Genomic DNA, 27,186 nt, shown 5'->3' with positions numbered 1-27,186 from the left:
CATCCTAGGTCTGCATGGCTTGAGTGAAGCCTGCACTGGTTTAGGGACAGATTAATCTTAAGTCCATGGCCAGAGCTGAGGCCAACAAACAGCCTGTGACATCATGGAGCCTCAAAACAAGGTAACATGGCAGCTGGGTACTTTGATTTTATGCAAATTCTGTCTAGTTTAGTAATCCAGTTAGCAGACAATTAGGTTATCAGATAACCATGATCTGTTCCTGTGTGATTACCCAATAACACATCATTTCTCAGTTCTTAAACTTTGAGTGCATCAGCAGTTACCTCTACCACTTCCTGCAGCCACCAGCACATCCCTCAAGCTTTATACCTAACAAAAGCCAAAGCTACCATGCCTTGTGGTCTTAGCCTGTTGTTGGCCTTTGATGATCCTGGTGCCCCTTGTAAGTAAAATGTATGTTTCGCCTGTGTAAACTCTGTTGCTGTGTAGAAGGGGGCAAGTGCATTATGTTTCAGGCTAAAAATAAACTTGGCTGTAGGAAGCTGAGGCAGGAGGATCAAAAGCTCAAGCCTGCTCTGGGCAACTCAGAACAAAAGCCCTTAATGAATACACAGTATTGGAAGAGGCAAGGAAAACCTTTGGAATAGTAAGACTTGGTCTTGGCAATCCCAGGTGCTCCCTTCCCTTTACCTAATTTACAAAAGAGTAATAGGCTGATAAAAGGAAACAGTCACAGCAGTCTTCCCATTCATCTTAGAAAAGCAACAATTTTCTCTAATTATAGATTAAAATCATGTTAGGTAATGAAATGCAGTTGTGACTGTAACATGAATACTGCTATTGAATTACATCATTTCCAGTTTAATAAAATAGGCATAAATGGCACATGTACATATTGTACTTAGAAGAAAGTTCAATAAAGTTTTAATAACAACTTGTAGTTTTTTCCTTCCAAATAATGTTTCTCAGGTTTCCAGGAAAGCATTAACACAAATTACATACTAACTTCAGAAAAGAACCTGTTGCTTTGATTTTGTTTAGTCATGGGCCCTCCTACTCCAGCAACTCATGGGCTGAGTTCTGGAGGGCATTTCCTAGGTAACAATGTATTTTCTTAAATGATCTGTTTAATTTCTTATAAGACTGATTCAAATCGTAGAACAAAATTCATCACCATATAATTAAAGCAAATACATTGCATGCTGCTGTATTTGAATTCTCACTGCCTCCCAAAATACCAGTTTATTTAGGAGTCTGGGAAAACAAAGCTTTCATATGTCTCTTCAAACCTATTTAAAGGTAGTTTAAAGTGAGAGAAAAATATATCTTTTAGGAAAAGCAGATGGCTTCAGGTAATTTACTCCAGGCTGATTATGGCCCAGTAAATAAAACAGCACACTTACAGCAGATAAGAGTTCTTAATTTCTTGCCTTTGTAGAGGAAGTGGCAAAATGTCTCCATGTTCTTAAACTGCTTACTTCTCCAAAAATACATTCAATTTCTCATGCTCCTACAAAGAATAACATGTTCCTCCTTTCATAGCTCATCACTGGTTACTGCTGTCCACCTGCCAAGTATTTAATTACACAGATTCTTGTCTGGTGTTGCTATTGTTCTGTCTTCCTTTTTTGGCCTTTGAAAATAAACCGAATCAGGTGTAGGGGCCCACACCTGTAATCCTAGCACTTATGAGGCTAAGGCAGGCGGGTCCCTGTGAGTCTGAGGTCAGTCTGGGCTACATAATGAGATCCTGACTCAAAATAAAAATAGAAATAGACTTAAAGTTTCAAATATAACATAGATGAGGTTTTCTAAATAGAATGCACTCGTTCATAGATACACCCCCTAGGTAACTAATATCCAATCTTTCATCGATGATTCCACTGGTTGGAACCCACTGATCCTACATCTTTAATTATAAAATATTTTCAATCATAAAATATCTGCAACAGTTGAAATTGCAACACAAATTCCTTACTGTCTCTTCCCTACCCCTCAAAATCAGTGTGTTGAAAGTCAGTGGTAGTTTTGAAAGTAGAAGGACAACTCTGAATGGGGTTCCAATTTTTCCCAGCACAGGCCCAAAAATCTGTCAATTAGACCCATCATGCTTGGCCCCGCCCCCACAGTTGCTGTACTTCCGCGTGAAGGGGGCGGGGCCACCGCTGACCCCGCCCCTGCGTCCCCCAGAGGTGGAGACCTGGGGAGGCTGGTGCGCGCCTGAATGTATGTACCCTTGGATGCTTCCTGGGGAGGTGGCAGGGTGGGTGCTGGAGGCAACCCAGGAAGGGGAGGGGATGATGAGAGGAGAGGGAACGGGCGCGCTCCCTCGCGCAGGCCTAAAGGCTGTGGGCCAGGGGAACCTGGGTGTGTTTAAGCGCTGTGCGGAGGGGAGCAGTGTGAGGACGCCTCCCCGTGGCGCCCCCCCCTCCCCGTGGAGGAGCTGGTGGATAGTTCTCAGTCAGGGGTCTTAAGGGGAGACGGGTTCTTGGCAGGGCAGGCAGGGCTTGATGGGAAGGATCCTAGAGTGGGACTGTCAGCGGGGAATCAGGCTTCAGGAAAGGGGTGAGGTCTACATTGGGCATGTCAGGTCTCCTTCCAGCCCCATGCTCAGTCCTGGGAGTCACCTCCAGGAGCCGGGAACTCGCTCCCTGAGGGGCGGGTAGGGTCCCCTGGTCTTGCCATCTCTAGACCCCACACACAGGGGCGGCGGGAGCCAGAGGCTGCCCTGAGTGTATGTACCCTTGGATGCTTCCTGGGGAGGTGGCAGGGAGGACACCAGAAACTTTTTGTTTTTGCAAAGACCCAGAGCCCATTGATCTTGCTGTGCTGAGACCCAGTTTGAAAGAAGGCACTCAGTCTGTTTCAGAAAGACTGGGCTCCCTGACTGCGCCCTGCCTAGTGCAAACTGAGGGCAACATGTCCTTTCTTTCCCTTGTGGTCAGTCTCTTCATCCCTGAAAACCTGGGCAAGAGATGTTTCCTCATCCCTATAGTTTACCTTTCTCCAGAACATAGTATAGCTGGGGCATAAGCTTTCAGACTTCTCACATGGGCTTCTTTCACTAATGGACTTTTAAACTCATCTGCACCTCCCTGTCCTGGTCTACCCTGCCCTACCTTAGAGTATAATGGTTCATTTGTTCTGGTCATGAAGTAATAAATGAATGCGGTGTGGAAATAAATGTAATGAGTAGTGTAATGTAACACATGGTCACTTGTTTTCTTTTTATTTATAGAAAGGAACTCTAAGCTACCAAGAATGATGGTATGAATCACTGTCTGACAGTATGTGAAAACTGGTGCGATCTTTCGGGTAAAACACTTTGAACTTTCTAGAAAATGGTATATTTTCAGTCTTGATGGGTTAGAATGTTCCTTGTGTTCTTGGTTGCCTTTAAGAAATCCACTTAAAATAGGGATCCTGGGCTGGGAATATAGCTCAGTGGCATAAACACCTACCTGGCAAGCACAAGGTCCTGAGTTCAAGTCCCAATATCCCCCCCAAATAAATAAAATAGGAATCATTCCCCATATTCCTGGCTATATATTAAGGTTAGCCATATACAAGCAGAAATAAAATAATGTTTCTGTTTTGTAATCTTATGTGCAATAATAATAGCGCTTTGATCATTGAACAGTATATTAATATTCAATTAGCATTTGATGACCACTTTTTAAATCATCTTTGGTTTGATGATTTTACATCTGTTGAAATAATGAGAACAGCTTAAGACTGTGCAGTGTATCATTTCTGTTCCAGGCAGTGCCCACTGTTTGGCCCCTTGTGCTCCCAGCAGTAGCTGCTGTGGGGTCCTCAGTGTTGGGGGCTTGTGGGGGTGGTGGGGTGGTGGGGTGGTAGGGTAGTGAAGGAGGGCAGTTTCCCTTCCTGAGCTTTCTTGCTAGATGAACCAGTGGCACCTTCTTAGGCAGTGTTTCTGACAGTTCTATTGTTCTCACTGCTTTTCTGTCTTTCTGACTATTGTTCATTGTAGCTATGGATAGTAAACACGTTTAGGCCTGTTTCCAGTGGCTCAATAGGAAACTGTCTTACCTATAATTTTTGAATTTTGCTACCCAAATGGGCATGTGTGAAGAATTCTAGAAATGAATAGTTCATGCTATTTTCCTGCTGAAATCCTAGAAAGGACACTTCATAATCTGTTAAAAAATAAGCTAGGCATAAATGACTGAAACTGTGATACCAGCACTTGGGAGGCAGAGGCAGAATTGTTGTGAGTTTGAGGTCAGTGTAGGCTGTATTGAGTTGCAGGCCAAACTGAATGACACAGTTAGTCCCTATCTCAACAAACCAAAAAGAAAAAAAAAAGAAAAACTTCTGTTTGTCTTTTTAGACAGAATTTCACTATGTAGTCCAGGGTGGCCTTGAACTTGTACCAATTCTGCCACACTCTCTTGATTGCTGGAATTACAGGCATGCCCCACCACACCCAGTGAGAAAAATAATCTTTTTTTTTTTCCTGTGGATTTGTGGTTTTTAAGAGAAAAATAATCTTGACTTCAGTTCTGACAGACACTTGCTGTTCATTTGTGTTTTTAAAAATTGTTTCTTTTAACCACTGTTTTTCCTTTTTCTGTTCTTTTTAATTATAAGATACATACAACATAAAATACCTTTTTCACTTTGTAAGTGCACAGTTCATTACATTTATGTCATGTAACCATCACTACTGGCCACTTTTATCTCTTTCCATCTTTCAAAACTGAAATTCTGTATTCATTATATAGTAACAACTCATGAAATGATACAGGAGAAATATAACTCCCCATCTATCTTGTGTGTGTGTGTGTGTGTGTGTGTGTGTGTGTGTGTGTGTGTATTTCCTCTTTCTTCTTTTCCTCATCCTGGTTGTTCTTTCCTTCTGAATAATCTCTTTCCTTTTCACAATATTAACTGTACCTTTTGAATCTTACTTAGTTTTCAGTTTCTTACACTAGGGAGACAACATGATGTTTACACATGCAAGTCTGATTTATTTCACTTAGGAGTATGATCTCATGTATTTACCTATAAAAGCCTGAGTAGTATTCCATTGCATAAAAAGACCATGTGTTTTTTAAAATCCATTCCTCAGTTGATGGGCATTTGGGTTGTTTCCAAAATTTAGCTATTACAAATTGTGCTGCTATAAACATGGGTCCACATATATTGCTGTGGTATGAAGTTTTTAATTCTTTTGGGAAGATACACAGAAGGGAAATTATTGGGTTGAATAGAACCTCCAATCCTACTTTTTTGAGAATCTTTACACTGATTTTCATAGTGGTTTCAGCTGTCTATACTCCCACCAACAATGGAGAAGAGTTCCTTTTTCTCCACAGCCCTGCCAGCATTTATTGATTTCTTGATAATCACCATTCTTTGTGGGGTGAGGAGGAATATCGGTGTTGTTTTAATTTGCATCTCTCAAATGACCAATGATATTGAACATTTTTTCATACGTTTATTTGCCATTTGTGTTTCTTCATCTGAGAAGCATGTATTCGTCTGAGGTGCCTGTTTTTGGATTGGGACTTTGAATTTGGGGGGGTGATTTTTTCAATTCTTTATATGTGCTAGATGGGGAACATCTAGAAGCAGTCTTGAGAGACAGTTCACTAAACTTTATTCCCAATTTGTATTTTTTCACTCTATTGGTGATTTCTTTTGAGGCGTAAAAGCTTTTTAGTAACATGAGATCCCAGTTGTTAATTCTTTGAAGTATTTCCCATGCAGTTTGGTTTTTGTTCATAAACTCTCTATCTACTCCTTTGTCTTCAAGATTTCTACCTACTTTCTCTTCAAGTACATTTACTCATCAAGTAGATGAAAGATGTAAATCTGTCATCCATTTTGACTTTAGTGCATGCTGATAGACATTGGTCTGCGTTTAGTCTTTGGCATGTGGAAACCAATTTTTCCATCATCATTTATTAAAGATGCCATCTTTTGGTGAACATTTGGTCTCTTTCTCAAAGATAAGGTGGCTGAGTGTGTTTGGTGTTGTTTCTGTATCTTCTGATCTATTTCATTGATCCTCAGGTCTGTTTTTGCCAGTACCATGCTGATTTTATTACAGTAGCTTTGTAGTGTAACTTCAAGTCAGGGATTGTAATGCCTCCTTCCTTGCCTTTGTTGCCCAGGATTGCCTTTGCTATTTTAGGTCTCTTCTGGTTCCAGATGATTTTTAAGAATATTTTTGTCTAAATTTGAGAGTATGGTAATGGTATTTTGATTGTGTTTGCATTAAATCTGTATAATAGTTTTAGGAGTATGACCATTTTCAAAATATTGGTTCTTCCTATCCATTAGCAGGGGATATCTTTTGATTTTCTGAGGTCTTCTTTGATGTCTTTTTTCAGAAAACTCTTAATTTTCATTGAATAGATCTTTTACTTCCTTTGTTAGATTGATCCCTAAGTATGTCATTTTTGGGGGGGATGTTACTGTAAATTCTCTCAATGTGTTTGTGTACAGGAATCCTACTGATTTTTTTTGAGTGTTGACTTTGTATCCAGCTACACAGCTGAATTTGGTTATTACATCTCGAAGTCTTTCAATGCAGTTTTGGGGGTCTTCTATGTAGAGTACTGTGTTACCTGGGAATAATGATGATTTTACTGCTTCCTTTTGTATCCTTGTTCATTTTATTTTTCTCTCTTGCCTAATTGCTCTGGCTAATGTTTCCAGAACTATAATGAATAAGAGTGGTGAGAAGAGACATTCTTGTCTTGTTCCTGATCTTAGAGTGAAAGTTTTCAGTTTTTGTCCATTTTGTATGATGTTGGTTGTTGGTTTATTGTGTAAGGCTTTTATCAGATTGAGGTAAAGACCATCTATTCTGATTTTCCGTAGGATTTTTATCATAAATGAGTGGTGGATTTTATCAAAAGCCTTTTCTGCATCTATTGAGATGATTTTTGTCTTTGGCTCTGATGATACGGTATGTTACATTTATTGCTTTGCATATTTTGAATCATCCTTGCTTTCCTGGGATGAATCTACTTAGTCATGGTATACAATGTTCATGATTTGCTGCATTCTGTTTGCTAGTATTTTAGTGAGGATTTTTGCATCTATGTTCATTAGGGAGATGGGCCTGTAGTTTTCCTTTTTTGTTGGGTTTTTCTCTGGTTTTGTTATCAGGGTAATACTTGTCTCCAGGAAGGAGAATTGCTTCCCTTTCGATTTCATTAAAGAGTTTGAGGAGTATTGGTGTTAAATCTTCTCCCAATTTCTTGTAGAATTCAGCCATGAATCCACCAGGACCTGGAGTTTTCTTTGTTGATATATTTTAATTATGTTTTCAATTTGATTAATGGATATCAGGTTATTCAGAATCTATCTTCTTGGTGCAGCTTTGGTAATTCATATGTTTCTAGGAATCTGTCCATGTCTTCTGTGTTGTCCATCCTATGAGAGTAAAGATTTTTGAAGTAGGTGTTGATGATCTGAATTTCCACAGGACCTTTTTCACTCCTTATGGCTTGAATGAGTTTTTTCTTTCCTTTTTTTTTTTTTTTTTGATAAGGTTGGCTAGGGGTTTATAAATTTTATTTATTCTTTTAAAGAATCAACTCTTTGGTATGTTAATTCTTTGTATTTTTTTTTTTTTAAGTCTCAGTTGCATTAATTTCTGCTGAGAGCTTCATAATTTCTTCCTTTTTTGGGGCTTTTGACTTGACAGGCCCTTCTTTCTCTAGTATGTTGAGATGCAGCATTAAATTGTTAATTTGTGCTCATTGTTTTCCTGATATGAGAATTCACTGCTATAAATTTATCTCTGAGGACTGCTTTAAGACCCACAGGTTCCTGTAAGTTGTATTTGCATTTTCATTTGACTGCAGATATTGTTTAATTTCTTCTTTAATTTCATCTGTGACTTATTGGTTGTTCAGGAGAGTGTCATTTAATTTCCATGTGTTTATGGAGTTTTTGTGGTTTCTTTTGTGATTAATTTTCAGTTTCATTGCACCATAGTCAGATAATATCCATGAGATAATTTCAGTTCCTTTACATTTATTTAAGCATGTTCTATGGGCTATTATGTGATCTATTTTAGAGAATTTTCCATATGTAACTGAGAATGTATATTCTGATATCATTTAGTGGAACACTCTGTAAATGCCTACCATATCCATTTCTTCACAAGTTTGGTTCCACTCTTATTTCTTTGCTGACTTTTTGTCTAGTTGATCTATCTCTTTGTGATAATGGTGTATTAAGGTCTCCTGTTACAATTATGTTGTTATTTGATTTTTCATGTCTATTCATATTTGTCTTACATAATTGGATGCATCCATATTTGGTGCATATATGATTGTTATCTTTTCCTCTTGAAGTTTTCTCCTAACAAGTATGTAGTGACCTTATCTGTTTTGATCATTCTTGGTTTGAAGTTTACACTGTCTGCAAACAGAATAGCTACCCCTGCTTTTTTCTGGGTTCCTGCCACATGGAGTATTGTTTTCTATCCTTTGACTTTCAGTATCTGAATTTCCTTTTGAGTTAAGTGTGTATCTTATATACACCATATTTTAGATTTTGTTTCTTGATCCACTCTGCCAGTTTGTTTCTTTTGATTAGTGACTCGAGGCCATTTACATTAATGGTTACACTGACATGCATTGGCTTTTCATTCTCATGTTACCTTCCTGCTGCTAGTTCCCTACTTTTCATGTCTGTTTAATTGCTTTCCCTGCTTTGTGGTTTGTTTCTGTTGTTGTTCTTGAAATCGTGGTCATTTTTATCTCTGTAGAATACTTTTCAGTACTCTTTGTGGGTTTGGTATTGTGGTCATACGTTTCTTCAGTTATTCTTTGTTATAAAAGTATCTTATTTCTCCATTAATTTTGTAAAATAGTTTTACACATACATTAATTTGGGTTGGAATTTATTTTATTTCACTCCAAGCTCTTGTCTTGAGGGTTGTGTTGGAAGTCTGCTGTGATTCTGATGGACTTTCTTTTATAGGTGATCTGTTTGTTTTCTCTAGCAGCTTTTAATATTCTGTTCTTCTGCTGAATTTCTGGGATCTTATTACATATCTGAGTGTAGATTTATTTTGGTTATGGCTAGTTAGAGTTGTATATGCCTCAGTTACATGTATGTTAGATTCTTTTCCCATGCTTGAGAAATGTATGCTATTCCTTCTGCAAATAGTCTTTTTATGTTATTTTAGTTGACTTTTTTCTTTTTTGTTGACACTTATCAGTCTATATTGTTTTTCTTTGCATCATCTTACAGCCATTAACTTATTTCCTGGCTCCTTCTTTTAAGAGATGTTTTTAAGAGATGTTTCCTTTTTGTGATTGCTAGCTGAAGTCTTCTCTTCAAGATCTGAAAGTCTATCTTTAATTTCATTTGAGTGGTTTTTCCACCTTTAAATGGGATCTTTAATCCCTAGATGTCTATTTGAATCTGTTTTGTGCATTCTAAATCTTTCCTATATTGTTCGTTCAAGGTTTCCATCATTTTCCTATGCACATCTATTCTTAAAATCTGTGTCTTCTTTAGATATGCTCAGCGATTCTTTCATTAGGGTTGTCATTTCTTTTTTTTTAACCTGAGAGATTATTTCTGATCTGATTTCCTCCACAGCCTCATAGAGTTGTTTTTTTCCTTCATTTGGTACCATTTCAGAAATTTCAGGAAGTAACCTGCTATTTCTTCATGTGTCTCCTGGACTTGTTCTGGGTGGGCTGGAGATCTCAGATTGCATTTTGTTCCTTCATCTTGAAATTACTATTTTAAAAGTTTTTACTTTGTTTTCTTTGATGACCTTGATAAGTTTAGGTGGTAAGTAGCTATATCACTAGTATCAAGGTTTCTCTAGGAAAATTCTGTTCTTCAAGTATATTTTCCATGTGAAGCAGATTCTGTTCCATGATCTTACCTTCCCAATTAATTGAGAGTGGGATGTTGGTTTATGTTTGGCTCAGCCCCTAGAATTTTGGTGTAGGGCTATGATGATTTATTATCCTAGAGCTTCTCAATATTGTTACACTAGGGAGGATAACCAATTACAACAGATATGATGTTCTAGCTATAGTTGTACAATTAGCAATAATGATAGCACCAAGCACAGTTTAGAAATTGAGAAACTGTGGTAACTATTGATTTTGTACTTTAGACCATAGGAGCAGAATCTCTAGTCATATAACAGAATCAATCATAAATTATTGGTTTGCATACAATGTGTTTCCCCTTGTGAGAGTGGATTTATCCTGAGTTTGTCTGGACAAGCTGGTTGCCAAATCCCAGGCACTTCTGTGCTTGTTGCCCATCCAGTGGTATAGGGAAATGGGCCAAGAACTCGAGTTCCTCTGGGGTGAGGCTCCCAGGATGGCAGAGAGGCAATACTCATGGTTTCTCCTATGCAGCTCACCAATGTTCCCACAGTGGTGGAGAGGCCATGAGTAGGATTACTCTCCTCCCCACACAGCTCATCACGGTCACCAAAACTCTAAAGAAGAACTAGTAACAGTGTTCCTCAAATTTTTTCCTCAAGTAGATAGGAAAGGAATATTCCAAATTCACTCTATAAATCCAGCATTACCCTGATACCAAAGCCAGATAAGGATTCAACATGAGCTAGTGGTGTTCACACCTGTGGAACTGAGAGTACAAAGTGCCCAAGGAACACCCTGAGGGCATGGAGTGCACCAGGTAAACAGGTGCTACAGGCCTGAAAACACAGGATATGAGAGGCAGGTTAGTTAAGCAAAGGAATGTCACATGATAAAAGTATAAGTAAACATGTTTGAGGAGTTCCTTTCCTCCCATATAGAGAGAGGGCTCCAGCTGACCCTCAGCTTTCTATCTCTTATCTTTATTTTTCCATCCTCTCACCATCCTTCCCCCTGGAAACTTCAAGAGCTGTACTAGATATGGCATATGTTGCCTGAGTATAGACTGGGTAAGAAGGAATAGTGAGGGGACACTTCTCATGAACACTAAAGAGAGATAAGTGTATTGATAGCATCAATGTTAATCACAATATTTTTACCTGATGATATTGATATCAGGTATAAAACTTGATGCAAGGAAAAAACAGGTTCACTGGGGCCAAACAGAGAAATAGGCTCACTAGGACTGAAGGGAGAAATGAGCTTAGTAGAGATAAGTGGGTTTTGAGAAACAAAAAGGAAAGGGATGTGTTGATTTTACCAGTTGTTTAACATGGGGTAAAGAGATGTTCAAGAAGTACAAATGTGTATGAAACTTTTTGTTGTATTATTGATTCCTGTATTTACTTTTGTGTTTGTGTGTGTGTGTATTTTGATTAGAGAGTCTCTTAATGGTCATAAGTGTGTTGAAACAACCGACAAAGATTTGGGTTGGAGCATGTTTTAAAATCAAATCCCAAGTGAAATTTAGATGGTGGTGCAAAAGCAGCCCCAATAGAGTTTAAGCCCCTATCTTTACTCAATTAGATAAGGAAGGAATGGTGAGGGACAAAAGGGACACTTCCCCACTACAGAAGTGTTCCACTGTGAATTCCATTTTGTAGCACCTGATAACCTTAACTGAGCCACAAGTGGCAATTCCTGCTTTTGCATCTCAGCAATTTTGCTGAGTCACAGGTTAAAACTTCTGCCTCTCAGAGTGAAGCTGTTTTCTCTCTGTCCCTTGCACTTGGCACTAAAAGAAGCCAGATGAGAGGGGGAGCTCATGGAGGGTTTTTCACATATCTATCCTGTTACTGCACTTCAAGTCCCTAATAATCTAGGACAAGTTATTTGTCTTCATGAAACTACCTTATAAGTCCCTAAAAAAATTAAAACAAGCTACCACTACCTGTGGCCTTACAGTCCCTTATCCTTGAGTTTAATAGAGCTCCTAGGACAACAGATTATGGCCCAAAATGATTGGAAAGGAATAGCTAAAACATGCTGAAGTCCTGAAGATCATTTGTTGTGGAAAAAATATTTTTTTGAATTGTGCACAGGTCAAGCTGAGTGCAATTTTATTCACAACATAACCATTACAAAAATATGTTAATAAGATAAGGTTCTTTTGCTGTTATATTTTACTTTTGAATTGCAACTGTATGAGCAAGTCAGAATAGCTGCCATGAGGGCTTGGAAGGAACTTCCTTCCAAGGGTGAGTCATCCTTTGATTTGGTTTCCATTAGTGAGGCTCCTGATGAACCTTTTCAAGATTTTGCTGTAGGCTAGTAAGAGGATTATAAGCAATACAGAGGTTAGGAAATTAATATTGCAATAGTTGGCCTTTAAAAATGTAAATAAATGGTGTAAAGAGGCTTTAACAACCCACGAAAAATGGCCTTACACTGGCTGAGATGATTTGAATTTGTGCAGACATTGGCCCCTCCTATGTTCAGGGTGCTGCCTTGACAGCAGCTATCACAGCCTAAAGGAAAGAAAAAATAACTACTTCTTTCATCTGTGGTGCGGACAAAGGGAGAAAAGCCAGGGGGCACTGCCACTCATTTGCTGTGGCACAACTCTGCTGGCACTCTGCTGAGCATTTAAACTGCCAGCCTGGCCATGTCACAGCACTTGGCTTGGGTTATGGGACTGCAACAGCTTTCTGAGATCAGGCACATTCAGGGTGGATTGGCCGTAGACAATTGCTGCAGCAGCTTTCTGGAAAAAAAAAAAAAAATGACCGTGGCTTCAGAGGCCACCAGACGGGAACCACAGCTAATGGCAAAAGTGGCAAACTATAGCCCCAAGTATCTAAACACCAGATACAGGGTTTTTTTTTTTCTTCTGCATTCAAGACTGATAATGACCTAGCTTATATGGCAGCAGCCATCCAAATGTTTTGTAAAATGTTTCATATTTCCCTTACCACAGGAATTCCTTATAATTCTCAAAGTCTAAAAATTGTTAAACATGCTCATTATACACTCAAAATTCAATTACAAAAACAAAAGGAGAAATTACCCACAAAATTACACTTTATAATAGAGTTCACTTGGCAGTATATACAATTAATTTCTTAAATCCTACTAAGGATGGAACTACAGCAGCGGAAAGACAACTCAATTAGGTAAAGGAAAAGAAGCTAGGAAGGGTCCTGGTCCACTATTCCTTGGAGTACAGGATATACTTATATTTTTTCCAGAGAATGCTAAATGGCCTATCTGGGTGCCAGAGCTTGCTGTCCAGCTGTATCATGGACCCAGACCTGAATAAGGAGCTGATTCAACCTTTCAAGAAACTGATATTCAGTCCTATAAGAGTGATGCCTTGGAAGTCACCCCACAACTGATATGAAGCTAGAACCAACTGAGGGCCAATTAAAGGAACTGACCCAGGATATCCAGAAGATAGGTAACCAAAAATAGGAATCAGAGGTCTAAATAGGTGACTGAATGTATAGAGATAACTGAGCCAAAAGCTATATAAAAAAAGGACATAAAAAAAGGGACATGAAAGTGACTAGGATTCTTTGTTCATTGTACTGGGAATCAAACTCATGACCTCACACTTTTTAGGCAGGTACTGTGCTGCTGAGCTATATACTCCATCCACTAGTATTCTTTTTTTTTTTTTTTTTTTTTTGTCTTTTTCCTTTTTATCGGTGCCGGGGATCGAACTCACGACTGCCTGCTTGCAAGGCAGGCGCTTATGCCGCTGAGCTAAACCCCCAGCCCCCATCCACTAGTATTCTTAAGACAAAATAATATGCAAAATATATATTAATTACAGATAAAATATTTTGTTCCTTCCAAATTCTTTTTGCAAGAGATCTCTGCTAATTGGTCAATAAAAAGTCTGGCTAATCTATTTATAGTTAAAATCTTCTAAAATTGTAAAAAAGATATAATTCAATTTGGCCAAAATTGATCTCAGTATACTCTGGTGTTGTGTGTAGATGGTTTGTCAGTCTGCCTGTGTATTTGTTTGTCTGTTTGTCCACTCTGTAAAGAACTGTACTTTTATTCTGAGCTCAAAAATTTTTTTCTCTTTCTTTTTTCTTTGTATTTTTGGAAAATTTGTTCATAATATAATTTGGGTTATAGACTTAAAAAACATGCTTCCACCTGGGTTGCCAGCTGGTCAAAATGATGCTAAAGTTGGTTGGTAACTATAATGTATATTGTTGTTTATTATGACTCAAGAATCTTTCGTTGTTCAAAAATAATGTGTTAAATGTTTAGATTAGATTTTCATGAGTCATGAAAAATTATTAAGATAATAATTTAGGGGTAGGGGGAGATTATTGGATAGGACTCCAATTAATGAATAAGAAAGCAGCTACCTGGAATAAGATTAACTAGTTCTTGTTCATTAATTGGAAGCCCCAGTGACCTTCATGGCCTTACTGAACACATGCCAATAAATGCTTAAAATATATTATTGTAATATGTCTACATTGCTCATTTATCACAGGACAAAGTATTATAGACAATAAGGGTTTTGAATTTTAAAAATGTTTTTGATTTAAAGATGCTCTGGTACAAAGCCATTCTTTCATATGGCTATGACAAATGATAGCTATTGTTTTTGTAGTACGTTGAATGTATTCATGGCTGCAGATGTACAGGTCTTCTGAAGTGTGAGATAAAGACTGTTTATTGTGATAGACTTTTCTTTCAGATATCTGCATTTAACAAAACTTACGTGATGTGTATCCAATTAAAGGACAGCAAGTTAGGTAAAAGCTTCTTATGTGTTAGATAGAGATGATTTTTAAGAAAGGTTATACTATGTCAAAATGAAACTTTAAGTGTATTACAAAATGTCATCATGATTATCATGTTACAATATTATGTATGGCTTTTGATTTCTAATTTTCTGTGTAAGTATGTAACTTATCCGTTAATATTCTACAGAGATTTAAATATTGGAACATCCACTATTGTTAGAAAATAATAGTTCTACTTTATGTTCTGAAGTGCTTGATATTCAGATAATATAATAATATTAAGCCTACTGCATCCATTACAATGTAATATTATCAGTCTTTTGAGTGTTTAATAACTGAGGCTTTGAGACCAAAAATTAGAAAAATAGAAGGGCTAAGAGGACAGCCAATATTTTGACCCTAGCCAAATGTCAATTGAATGTCAATGAGGTCCCAGGATGTAAGAGAATCTTACTGTGACATCCTATACTCAGTGAGTCCTTGGTCTTCTGATGAAGGAGATTGTGGGACCATAAAGGAAAGTGATCAACAATGTATAGTATGCTTAAGGAGAGTCTCAAGAAGAGAAAAATCTCTCAAGCATTAACAGAAAGCAACTTTGTCAAGGAATGACCATGACTTATCCAGCTAACACTGACAGAAGTACTAAGAGGTGCTGTGCCCGGTTCCAAGGTAATTCCTGAGGAGACTTAACTGACCTTGATAAATAACAAGAAGTTAATACTAATTAACATAGGTCTCATCTTGACTAGATCTTAAACATCTAGCAGAAAAGTATAACCATAAGGAAGAAAGTTGTCTGCAGAGTGCTCCAAATACAGCTCCTCCAACTTCAAATAAACATCCATTGATACAAAAACAGAAAAGGGGGAGATGTTGGGAGTAGGAGCAGCTGAGTTAATGATGGTTTACATGTGAGGAGCTGAGAGCATAAAGTGCCTGAGAAACACCTTGAGAGCACAGAACACCCCAGACAAACAAGTGCTCCAGCCCTGAGACCATGAGAGGACATGAGAGGTGAGCTAGTTAAGCAAAGGGATGTCACATGACAAATGCATAAATAAACACTGCAGTGGTTGAGCAGTTATTTTCCTTCTATCTGGAAAGAGGGCTCCACTTGACCTCAGATTTCTCTATATTGTCTGTTACCTTTATCTCTCCATCCTCTCACCATCCTTTCTCCCTGGAACTTTGAGAGCTGCACTGAATGTGGCATCAAATCAAGAAAAAGAAAGAAATCTACTATACCATTGATGACTGTAAATGAAAAATCCCCAATAAGATGCTTGGAAACAGATTGGTGACAAATTAAAAAGATGGTACACCCATATGAGTACAAGTTTCCTATAATGGATGTGATCATTATGTATATGTAAAATGTTCTAATAACTTTAATTCAAAAAAAGGAGCATATGCCATGAGTAAGTTGGTTTCATCATAAGAACACAAAGATGGTTTGATATAAATAAACCCAGTAAATGTAATATGCTACAGAAGTAGAATCAAAGATAACCACATAACTGTCTCAATGGAGAAGAAAAAATGGTAAAATTCAACATCCCTCCTAGCCTTGTGAGTGTGGGCATCTGGGGCAAGGCATCCCTGGCCTGGAATGTCATGTGGCATGGGTCAAGCATCAGTGTATGCAAGGTTTTTTGTGGTATGGCCCAGTGGGCAGGCAGTCACTGGGTGCTTGCTGTGGAAAATGCACCAAGTTCACTCAGCAGTGGTGGGCATGAAGTAGGGACCACATGGGTCAGGAGCAGCCTGGCTGATGCCACCCAGGATGTGAGTTCAGGCTGGACTGGACCAGGCTCGGCAGCTGCCTGTGCATGACAGGCTGGGCCATTCCTGGATAAAATTACTGACTAGAATTATCTACATAAATTCCTGTCCATTCCTTGGGATTTGGAAAGAAAATGCCCAGTGTCATACCTAGTGAAAGTAATGAACTTTTGAGAAGTTGTTCAAGAAAAACAGAATTTCCTTGAAGTTTTTTCAGAAAAGGGAAACTAAGCTTTAGATTTTACAGACTCTCAAGAAAATGAAGAGAAAACTTTTGAACATACAGGATAACAAGTTGACTAAGTTGTTCCTGCAGCAGAGTCCTCACCTGTGAACTGGGAGAGGAGAGAAAACTTGCTGCCTGGGACTGAATCATCTTGGCAGTACTTGCTATCTTAATAGTGTACTTCAGGTATTGTATTTTTGTCTTGGTTTTAAATATGGTGTGGAGCACTTATTTAATATTATCTTAAAGCAGAAAGAGATGCTAAAGGATAAAGTCAATCAAAAAGATAAGGGAGGTCAAGCTGGGAAGATGGTAGATCGATAGGTAGCAGGGCAGAGAGCTTCTCTGAGAAAAACAACCTCGATGCTAGAATTTAACACCATGGACAAGACCAGATGAAAGGAGAGGGATTCTCATGACCCAGGAAGAAACTGAGGAAAAAGAAAAAGAAAAAAAGGAAGGAAGGAAGGAAAAACGTGGAGAAAAGGCTAGAACCAGACACACTCTCACTGGCACTGGTCCTGCACTGTGCTGGGCACACCTTGGAGTCGGACGGCTCATGGTCACACTGAAGTCCCGTAGTGCCTGAAATCGGGGGTTGGTGAGCCCAAGGCCCTTGGAGGGAGGATGCAGTCAATGGAGACTGGAACCAATGTGGACAGCTACACTAACCCGTGGTGAGTGTTAGGAATTTGGTCCCGCACAGGGGGTGACTGGCTGGATGACATACTGGAGTTGGGCAGGATGGGCTTGAACCTGGAACCACAGTGGCATCAGTTGGCAGGTCCTGGCCTAAAGAGGACTGATGGGATCTGTGTGGACTGGGTCACGGCCCTGGTCAGGACCCAATAGCCAGGGATGAAACTTTCCTGAACCTGTGACATCTGCATGGCACAGACTAACGTGCTGAAGGCACTCGCTGGTTGATGGCTCAGAGGAGAGGGGCCAGCCTACATCGTCCTTGCATGCACCTCTTAGATGAATAGTAAACTGGAGAGGGCAGCAATCCCCTAGCCAGCACACTTCAGAAAAACCATAAGCAATATGAAAAGGGCCTGAGATCTCCACCATACATCTGTATGAACTTAAAACACACAGATGAACTTAAAACTGAAATTTTAATTCAAGTGAAGCAAGATATAAAAAGAATAATAAAAGAAATGCTAAGCACCTCTCAAGAAGACACAGATGGAAGAATGGAGAAAAAGGAGAGAAACCTTTGATGAAGAATATAAACAAAATCTAGAATACATGAAACAGATCTAAAGAGATTACCAGGAAATTAAAAACTCCATTGAAAGCTGGCAAAATTCCTTGACAGAAACTAAAGTTAGACTTTTAAAACTTGAGGAGATTGCCATGTGTGATTGTGAAAGGAAAGATCTCTTAAAAATAGCAAGGAACCAGGAGGTAACAATACAAAGGCTAGAAGATGACAAGAGGATCTATAACTTAAGAATAAAAAATGTGAGTGAAGAAGCATTTCAACACAAATGAAATACAAAGGCTATTCACAGAAATAAAGGAAATAAAGGAAAACTTCCCATATATCTGAAATAATATTCAGATATATGAGTCATACAGAACTCCAGCCAGCTACAACCAAAGCAGGTCTAAACCCAGACATGTATAATCAAGATCCCAGAAATTCATCACAAGAACAGAATATTAAAAGCAGTCAGAGAAAATAAACATTACCTATAAAGGAAAAACCCATCAAAATCATGACAAACTTCTCAACACAAACTATCAAATTGAGAAGAGCTTGGAGTCAAGTATTCCAAGTCCTGAAAGAAAATAACCTCCAACCAGGAATGATGTACCCTGAAAACCTGTCTCTCAAACAAGTGGAGAAACAAGACGTTTCCATGACAAAGAGGAACTGTGGGAGTTCGTGACCACCAATCCAGCCCTACAAAAAATACTGAAGGACATTCTAGAAAGGGAAAAATCACCAGGATTCCAGCAACAATGCAGAGAAGCCTCAATGAATGGGGCAGACAGTGGAACTAAGGAGAAAAGTAGAAAACCAATAACAGAAAAATAGCATAGCAGAGATGAGGCAGAGAAGACTGGCTATAATCTTTAACACAGATGGCTTTGATACATTTACAAAAAGAAACACAGACAGAGTAGATCTGGAGATAGGGCCCATCAAGATGCTCTGAGTAGGATGTATAATCTACCTGAAAGAGGGTTAATGAACTGAAAGTCAAAGATTAGAAAACAATGCTCTATGTGACAGGGAACTAGAGAGAAATAGGGATAGCTCACCAGCAGCTGCAGATAGGTTGGAAAGTCATGACACTTTTGTGCAGTGGAGAACTACTCAGCTATAATGAAGGAAAACCTTGAGGCTTTAGTAGGTAAAGGAATACAGCTTAAGATCAAGCTCAGGGATAAAAAGGTTCAGAACCACTTAGGTAGATAGCGGGCTGCCCCACTAATCTAAAAACTAAAGGAGTTAGTGGGACCCAAAATGTACAAAGCACCCTGAGAAAGGGAAAGGGGAGAAATCGTCTAAAAAAAAGAAGGCAGAAGACATTGTTAATAGTGTATCAGGATTTAAAAACCACATTAGTCTTATCGTTCTGTTTAGTTTGATTTTATTCTGTTCTAGTCTGTCTACTCATACTAGATTTGAAGGCACAGATAGCTATTCCCAAAATAGCAAGATATATTATAGTAACTATCCTTAATTTCCTATTAACTTAATCTGAAGCCCTGTATTACTTATATTGTCTTACTATGGCTGATCTTATTTGAATCTGGTTTGTTAGATCATGTTTTATCTTGACTGATTTTATTTGAATTCGATATGCTTGATAGTGTCAAGTCTTAGAGTAGAGGCAACTACTCTGAAGACAAGATGCAATAGGATACCCATTCTGGTTTGATTATTAACTGCTTTTGAAGTCCTATAATGTCTCCAATATTTTGTTTTTATTAATATTGCTATTTAGTGCTATGTTCAATTATATTGTGCCAGATGATATAGACAATTCTATTGAAAATAACAAGAGACATCATAGTAACTACTGTAGATCACCTAGTATTGTGGTTTTATATGCCTTTCTCATTTCATGTTTTTCAAGGAATTTGTTTTGTTGTCTTGTTTTGATTTGTTTTTCCCTCTAATACAGAAAGGATAGGTATACATGTAGAGAGTCACACATGTGTAGAACTTCTAAACAGTTTACGAGAATAGATTATATAATGCACGATGTAATGAACAGATACTCTGAAGAAGAGACATTAAGATACCCAGTGCTAATTCTGTAGCATCATGATATAAAATCTAGCAATACTATTATTCTTTGTCCAGAGTGATATTAGTCTGTTTTCGTTTAATTTCAACTTACGTAAAGATAGTTCAAAATAGCCGTCCAGCTATTTTGAAGAGAACGCAGCCATTGTTGATGTCCCTGTTGTCTGGTCTTGAAGACCTAAAATGCCTTCATCATCCTGTTCTGATCAGTTTAGAACTATTCTGTTAGGTATGAATTCACTGTGTGTGAAGATATGAACAACTATTTGGAAGAAAACAAGAGACAGTATGATAGACAGTGAAGATCTCCAGTGGTTTTGCTTTGAAACCTGTGTTTCTTAAATTGTTTTCTTATGATCTGTTTTATTCTGTTTTGTTATGTTTAATTTTACCCTCTTTAAAATAAAATTTAAAAACAGACAAGGGAAACTACAAAGAAGATTCTTTGGCAAGTTACAAACTTATATGCAGTTGATAGTCCTTAATCGTTTCATTTGAACAGCTTTGGGCTAATTTCCTCTTAAACCCAGAAAAATACATAATGAGTTTGTGCCTCAGCCAAGATGACTGCTTAACAGATGCAGAGAAGTCAGTGCTGGGTATGACGGATATCTACAGCATAATGCACAGGAAATACTACAGTGTATTTGGGAAACATTCAAGAAACATGACAAATCCTAAACAAAGAAGGAAAAAAAATGTGACAGAATTACCTACAAGAGTAGGAGTAAAATCTCATCAGAAAGAGGAAGTGAGTGAAATTAACATGGACAATATGAAGGATTTGGAGGACTAAAAAGAAAACTTTCAAAAGGGAATGGAAAAAGAAAAAGTGACACTGAATATGGTAACATGAAGAAAAAGTTTTCAAGGAACACCAGGTATTGGATGAGAACCAGAGAGACGAACTAGATCGAAAAAAGCTTCTGGGGATACACTGGAGAGTCCTGAGGTAATCCCTAAGTGTGCTTCTAAAGTGAAAGTGTAAGAGCCTTACAGAAGAAATCAAGCATTAAAATAAATTGGTTCAAGTCTGCAATGAAGCAACCCAGCATTCTTTCTAAATTCTAAAGTCTAGGAGAATTAACAACAAACCAGGAACCCAAAGAACAATCTAAAGCAAATGAGTACCATCTTGAAGCAAACTTGGGGAAGTACAAAAGTGGTAGGACGATGCATGGCTGTGGACTTGAATCTCCAGAAAATATCAGATTTGTGGATATTAATGAAGTGAAGACCATAAATAAAGGTGCAGTGCAAATTGGCTTTGAACTAGTGGAAAAATTATTTCCAGGTCAGTGGATATTCAGGACTCATTGCTCGGAATGTGAAAGTTTCTAACAGAAAGGAAAAAAAGATTTCTAGGACATCAGTGTGCGAGTACACAAAGACAAACTTTCCAAAGCAGAGGAGAGTTCTGAAATTTCTCCAGAGCCAAAAACAAAATGAATACCTTAAGATGGGCAATTTCACAGTTTGCTTTGGTGGAGAGGATTATAGGAGAAGATAAAGATTTCTGTGAAAATTGCCATCATTTTACTGAAGCTGAGCAAAATCTTCTGTTTGAAAAAATGCCTGAAAGTTTGATCGTTATGGTGGTAGACTTTCCAAGGTTGACATTCCCTTACTGACACCCCAGAAGTTGTCACTGGAAGAGTGGAGCATGCAGCCAACTAATGACAGCTGTGTGTTATTTGTAGTTGTAATGTACTGTGGCATTACAATCTGCAGTGGGCATTACACTGTTTCTGTTAAAGTGTCTGACCTCAACAGCTTAGAACTAGATAAGAATTTTGGGGTTGACCAGATGTGTGAAGTAGGGAATCGAGAGCCACCTGATAAAAAGGAAACAAGGGGTGCAGTTGAAAGTTATGATAATGAAGAAGCCTTGGTGAGAGCTGGTGAAATATACAGCCAAGTAAAGTTGTAAACAAAAAATGCAGAAGCTATTGGATTTCTTGGAAGACGAAAGAGCAAAGCAGATTATGAGCTCTGAGACTAAGTGTCTAATCCTGATAAGCTTGCTAGTACTGCATTTGCTGAAAGTAGAGGTTCTGAGATTAACAGTACTAATAGACCCACAACGCAGATAGGAACAAGGATTCCAGTTACCAAACAGGCATTTACACGAGTGATTCTGGAAACAAAATTTCCTGGGTAGGGCAAAGTTTAAAAGAATATAAGGGGGAGTGATTGCTTTTTCATGATTCTGAAGTGAAAGTTATTGAAGAGAAGGACTTTTTGAATTCCCTTTCCTTTCTACATCTCCCACACCTACTCCTTACCTGTTATTTTATAAGAAATTGTAGAGTAAGTGTATTTTGCCCGTGTATATAATAAACTGGCCTGGCCAACATTAGTATAAAGTTGATTGCAGTAAGCAAAGTATTTTACTTTATCTGTTTTTTGTTGGGGGGAGGGGACAGGGGAGGAGTTACAGGAATCAATCTCAGGACCTTGTTCTTGCCAGGCAGCTGCTGTGCCACTGAGCTAGATCCCTGGCCCCAGCTTATCTCTTAAAGTTATTAGATATTATGGGTTTCTCTAGGTTTTTATTTATTAGTGAGATTTGAAATACTGAAAAGCAATAATTTTTAGAATTCATTTTCCTTCATAGAGACAACTGATGTGTTAGCTCCTGAGAACAAACCTATACAGGCTCTTAATTGAATTAACCAAAGTGGAAGCAGTTTGGAAATCTTTTAGATTTATACCAAAAGATTTTTTGTTTGCTTTTTAAAATAAAGTGCTTGAATTTGTATTCTAAAAAAAATTCAACATGCCTTCATGGTAAAAACCTTGAAGAAAGTTGATGTAAAAGTAGATTTGCTCAGATTGATAAACTGGTGTGTGATAGCCACGTCATATGAGTAGGAGGTATGAGAAGGGCAGCAAAGTGGCTGCTAGCTGCTCTCGGCATCTCTGGGGGGCATCAGCTTTTGTCTGAGCACAGCCTAGAGAGCCACAGAGCCCTGGAAATGCAGGGGAGCCACGTGAAGTCAGTGTTTGTTGTCTCTAGCATCCCTTTCTCTGTTCTTCCCTTGTCCCTCATAAGAGGGATTAGGCAGCATTGCTTTTAGGTAAAGGTGACTTTTTGAGTGACTCGGTTATTTGGAAATACTGTGACATGAGTGGAGAAAAAGGAGAGATCTCAGTGTTATATTCCCAGGTAGTTCTGGGAGTGCCAGCCTACCTGTTGAATTTTCCAAGAGTTGTTTCTTCTACACTTGGAAAGAAGGAGTCAAAGTGAGAATAAAGTATGTTTGCAGAAGAAAGAGCCAATGATACTGTGAGAAGTGGGGGGCCCAGAGGTAGGTTACCACTGAATATGGGCAGGGATCCTGTTTTTATGGTTTGAGATGTTAGTCTCTCCACCGGGGCTGTCCCACCCAATTGGTTGATTTGTTGCTAGAGATCTGGGTTTCTTGGGCTAATAGAGTAAGTAACACATTGCAGCAATTAGGGTAGACAGTGTCATAAAAGCATTAAAACTACAGCCTATATGTTGTTTACATTCTTGGAACACGGCAGAGACCATTTTTCTCTTAAAACTCTAAGGAGCGCTTGTCCCTCTTCCAACCTCCTAGAGGATGCCATCTATCCCTCCCTCCTCCCCCCACCCCCACCCTTGGGAAACACTCATCCAGCTGCTGTTGGGATTAAGGGTGATAACTAGCCTGGCTGTTTACCCCTGAAAGGATGTGGCAGCGAAGACAGTGGATGATGTTCATTGGGAGGTCAGTTTAACAGGAAGAACCGCTGTGGTTGGCTCCATCTGGAGGACCATCTGCATTTTTACTTCATAGATGCCTTTTGAAATGAACTAGGTAAAGCACTTAAGCACATGGGCCAAAAAGGCACAACAGTAATATACCAGCCATGGTTCCTGACCTAGTAACTTTTCTCATTGCTAAGAGAAAATCCCCAACACCCAAAGTTAAGGGAGGAAAGATTTAGTTAGCTCAGTTTCTAGAGGTTTCAGTCTATAATCAGTTGGCTCCAAGGCAGGGGGACATGGCAGAGGTGGACACAGATAAGAACTAACTCATGGCAAGTGGAAGGCAGCGACAGCAAGCAAGCAAGGGGGAAGACAAACCTGTCTCTATTGTTGGGGGCCACAAATTCACAGTGACAGGTTTTGCATATTTCCTTGTGGGATGAGAGGAAGGATTGGGATTGTTGGTACCACCCATTTGGGTTTTCCAAGCATAAGATCATCTATATCTTTTTTTTTTCTCTTTTTATTGGTACCAGGGATCAAACTCACAGCCGCCTGCTTGCAAGGCAGGTGCTTATGTCGCTGAGCTAAATCCCCAGCCCCTCATCTATATCTTCTTAAATCATCACAGATTATACTCGGGTCAAGATACTTCAAATATAAGTTTATCTATGCCCTCCGGAGTCAAGTCTTTGGATAAATTGTAATCCTTTGCTAGCCCCACCTAGCACTGTATACATGGAATAAATAGTGGCTGCTTTGAGAGTGGAGGAAGTTGGCTCCAGAGACACTGATTTCCCAGCCATTGACGGAATATGATATTTATCTCGGTTTTTTATTTTTCCCATGACATTCTTGAGACTGACAATCAGGACTCTTGGCTGGGTTTTCGATATTAACAATTGGGACTCTTGGATGGGTTCTCAATACTCTATCCCTTATATTGTATCCAGCCCACCAGGGTTAGGGTAGTGCCAAACTAATCAGTGTACTGATTTAGTAATCACACACTCTTAATCCCAGTGCCATTTTCTCTAGGTCAGCCACCTCTGAAAAGGCTTTTGGGGGGATATCTAGACACAAGCTATGACAGGTTCCAAGAGGAAGGAGCCAGGTGGATATAGAAGGCAACATATAGAAGATTTTGATTTATGAGAAGACCGATTGTTATGGAAAACAGACCAAATGTGGGAAGAAAGTGCACTAAGAAGATTTAGGAAGCAATTTATCATGCTGGTGGGCTTCACTGGGATCTTTCCCAGAGTCAGAGCCCTTCCCAGAGGACTCTAGGGCTTTTATGGGGAAAGCAAGTGGGAGGTACAAAAGTAGATTTGACTAATTATGGTTGGAGGGGTTGAGGGTCATCTTGGGTTGCTAAGTTTAAACATTTCAGGTTTCATTGCAAGGCCATCAGTTATACCAATGCAGTAAAGACAGGGGTTACAAAAAAAGAAGAAATGTTTTGTTATTAAGACATGTCTACCTGCTTTTGGAGGGCATTTTTGAGGGGTGTTATTTAAAAATTTAATTTCCTTTCCATTTCCCCCACTTTTGGATAATCAGAAAAATCACTTTTGGAGATGTTGATATTTAAGGCTCTATAGGAAGTACCAGACCTAAGGGTCTTTTGGAAGGTAATACTGTTTATTTGTTTTGATAAAATAAGTGAGCTAATTTAATAGGTAAGACCCTATTAAGAACGTGAGGAGAAGGCCTGTTAGTGGTCCAAATAGAGCTCCCAGCCATGGCTTCCAGTTTCCCAGGGGCTCCACTAGTAAGAGTCTGTCTGTCTGTATTGGGCCCACTGGTTTATTTGTTCTTGTAACTGGGGGGCAGTTTCTCTGACAGCACCAGACTTATTAGCATAGTAGCAGCATTTTTCCTCTAAGAACAAGCAGGTGCCCTCTTGTTGGACTGTGAGGATGTCTAATGCCTGAAATTTTGGAGAACTACCATGGCTAGGAAATCAGTTCAGTCTTGTAGCATGTCAAGCACTCCCTGAACTGTTGTAAAATCATCTGCTATTTTGGTGTCCAACTGTACACACTGTTGGCCCACTCCCAAGACAGTGGCAAGCATGTGGGTCAAGAAAACTGAGTAGGAGCAAACAGGTCAGTAACTGTTACATCAATGTAGAAGACAATGCAAGTGACCTTTTGGGAAACTTCCCAATCCCCTGGGGACAGAGCTCAGAACCGTTGGATGAATTCTGAGATTCAACCGTTGGATGAATTCTAAGAGCAAGGGGACTGGAAACCAAACTGAATAGCAGAACATGAATCAATCTGGATGGATGTTCTGATATATGAAGTCCACCCAGCTTCAGCTGTGTCTAGATTCATCAGCTTCCAGAGTGACAAGAGCAGGGCTTTGAGTGCATTGTCTCCTTAGAGTTGTCTTCAGGGGAGTTGATTCATCCAGGAAAGCTTGCCAGCAGTTGTCTGGATGAGCTTTTTTGATCTGAGAATGATGGACTCACAACTGGATCTTTATCACTGTGGGAGTGGTCAAAATAATTAAGTAGAGGCCTCTCCAAAGAGATTGTGGGGGCTCCTTTTTCCAACCTTTAATCCACACCATATTCCAGGGTTCCATGTGTGGGCAGGTGTGTCTGTGGTATGACAGGCTTCTCAGCTATGTTTTTGTGTATCTGAGAAAAGGTCTTTCTAACTGTGTAAGTTGCCCTTGCAGAGATCTATTACTTAGCTAACATAGGTCTCCCTGGAGACCCCTAATTTTGGATGTAGAACTGTAAAGGGTGTATATCCTGTGAGTTCTGGTAAATGTCAGACCTTGAGGAGCAAATATACCCATGATGCCTGAAATTCTTGGTGTTGCTTAGACAATACTGACTTTAAAGTCTTCCTTAAAAAAAAATTTAGAGCTGTATGCTATATGTCAGTTTAATCTGATTTTAAAACTTTAGTCAGCTTCTGGGTTATTTATGCCACAAATGTGTGCTCATTATCTCTGCCAATGGTTAGAGGCATCCCATATCTGGGGATAATTTCTCTTAGTGGCTTTTTCTGTTTTAGTGGGAAATGCCTCTAGCCACCTGAAAAAGTACAGACAAGTGCCAGGACATATTTATAGTCTCTAAATGGCTTGATATCTATAAAATCTATTTGTAGGTCTTCCAAAGGGGAAAATTCAGCATTTTGGATACTGGGTAGGGGCCTGGGCCCAGACAGGAGTTCAGTCTTTGTACAGATGATATCTTTGACTAACAGAGGTGCAGATCAAAGCTAAATTTGGAATACAATAGTGACCGCTTAGAAGCTGATTCGTAGAAGTTTTCTTTATTTTAAATTTTATTTAAAGAAAGACCAAGCGAAACAGAAAACAGAAAATAGGTAGAAATAATACATACGTTCAGAGAAAATAAACAGTAAGAAATCACTAGTTGATGTTTACATATTGTCGTTTTACAAATAGTTGTTCAAGGTACAAGCATGGAATATGTAAAGTGGGAATTGAAACAGTGAGACTGCAAACAGTTCTGTTCAACTGTCCAACAAAAACTTAGTAACATGGTTGTCAGTCCTATACACTTAAACATACATGCAGTTATCCATATCTTCATTTATGTTTAAACAAACTAAAGC

General features: G+C 38.9%; 1 pseudogene; it reads left to right on the top strand.

Annotated features, from left to right (window-relative positions):
• The first annotated feature begins 2,104 nt into the window (after positions 1–2,104).
• On the top strand, positions 2,105–26,980 carry LOC111755339 (ubiquitin carboxyl-terminal hydrolase 1-like; annotated as a pseudogene).
• The last annotated feature ends 206 nt before the right edge of the window (positions 26,981–27,186 follow it).

Source organism: Cavia porcellus, unplaced genomic scaffold (genome assembly GCF_034190915.1).
Source record: "Cavia porcellus strain 051 isolate PalLab524CR breed Dunkin Hartley unplaced genomic scaffold, mCavPor4.1 scaffold_11, whole genome shotgun sequence".
NCBI lineage: Eukaryota > Metazoa > Chordata > Mammalia > Rodentia > Caviidae > Cavia > Cavia porcellus.
The sequence above is the reverse complement of the archived record's forward strand: the minus strand, read 5'-3'. Positions and strand labels throughout refer to the sequence as shown.